Here is a 1,933-nt window from a genome sequence, read left to right as displayed (position 1 = left end):
GGAGGCTGAGGAGGCAGGATTGCTTGAGGCCAGGAATTCGAGACCAGCCTGAGCAAGGGTGAGACCCCATCTCTAGAAAAAAATAGAAAAATTAGCTGGGCATGATATCGTGATATCAGCTCCTTGGGAGGCTGAGGCAGGAGGATTGCTTGAGCCCAGGAGTTTGAGGTTGCTGCAAGCTATGACAACACCACTGCCCTCTAGCCTGGGCAACAGAGCGAGACCCCGTCCCAAAACAAAATAAAACCCCTTAAGAGGATTTAAAAATGTGATCAGGGTTGAATACCACTGTGTATTTCAACTACTTAGAGACTCCAGTTCTATTTACAAATTTTATTGTGCGTAATAACCACTGTGATATTTGTTAAACAGGGAGATTTTCTTTACTGCACCTCAGAGATTGTAATTCAGTAGATTTGAGTGGGGTTAGGAATCTACATTTTTAAGTGGCCCCAGATGATTCTCATTTGGGTGCTCTGAAGCCCTTAGTATAAGAGACACTAACGTAGGTATTGTGAATATATCAGTGAGTTGGGGGTTGGTAGTATTGTTTTTTCTCACTGTTTGATTTTTGTGACGATGTGTTAGACATGATTTGTGTTGTAGACAAACTAATCTATGACAATAGAGGTGGCAATATTAACTGAGAAATGGGAAGAGGGAGCTTCCTGTGGTGCTGGAAATATTGTATATATTGATTTGGGTGGAGATTGCATAGTGTCTGTCTATCCTCAAGCTGTACATCTAGGACTATCGCACTTACCTGTGTATATGTTACATCTCAATCAAAATAAAAAGAAATTCTAAAATGCTTTCAGTTCTTATTCCCTCTTATAGATTGTGGAGTTACAAAGAAATATCAAACATTTTATCAAATGTATGATCCAAATATATCATCAGCCCTTTATAATTATTTCAAGAGGTTGGAAACTATATAATAGAATACAATTCCCAATTCTGGCTGTAACAATAACAGTTTTTCAATATCGGTATTTAAGTGATCCCACAATAAAAAGCTACTAAATCTTAGTTCTTCTATACATCATCATTTATTGCAGCCTTTTTGTGAAGATCATGAAAACAAGGACTAATGTATGGTTATAAACTGAATTTTTTTACTAAAGAGTATCAGTATATATTTCAAAAGGTTAAAAACTTGACTCATACAAACATATAAGGAAGATATGTCAGAGATTTATTTAACTCATAGATAAGGGAACTAGCAGGGTGGTGAAGATAGTTCAAAGAGCATTTGAAAACAGGTTTATAGTCAAACAGAAAAGGAGTATTGAAATGAGCTTGCTGAGATATAAACAGATATAAACAGAACAATGTGCTTAGAGATAAAATTGTATGTTTTATGGTTATATCTACTGAACATATGGATGTTCGATTGTTCCACCACAATTTTTCAAAAAACCTTTTCCCATTGAGTTTACTTGGTGCATTATAGAAAAACCAATTGACCATATATAATTTGGTTTATTTTTGCATTCCTTATTGGGTTTCATTGATCTATATGTCAATCTTTACACAATTACCTCACTGAGTTGATTAATGCAGCTTTATAATAAATCTGGATATAATGTAATATAAGTAACTTTATTCATCTTTTATAAATTGTTTGGCTCATCTAGGTCTTTTGCTTTTCCCTACAGACTTTAGAATCAGCTTGTCGATTTTAATAGGATGTGCTGGGATGTTTTTTGCTATTGCATTGAATATGGAGATCAAGATAGGTATAAATGACATCTTAACAATATTGAGTTTTCTGATCCACAAACATGGTCTATCTCTTTATTTATTTTGGTCTTAAAGTTTTTCTCAACAATGTTTTGTATTTATTAAAAGTGTACAAGTCTTACACATAATTTGTTAAATGAATCTCTGAATATTTCATTTCTTAATGTTATTATAAATAAAAATGTTTCTT

The sequence above is a fragment of the Propithecus coquereli genome, unplaced genomic scaffold (assembly GCF_000956105.1).
Source record: "Propithecus coquereli isolate 6110/MARCELLA unplaced genomic scaffold, Pcoq_1.0 Scaffold5, whole genome shotgun sequence".
Lineage (NCBI taxonomy): Eukaryota > Metazoa > Chordata > Mammalia > Primates > Indriidae > Propithecus > Propithecus coquereli.
Note: the sequence above shows the minus strand (reverse complement) of the source record.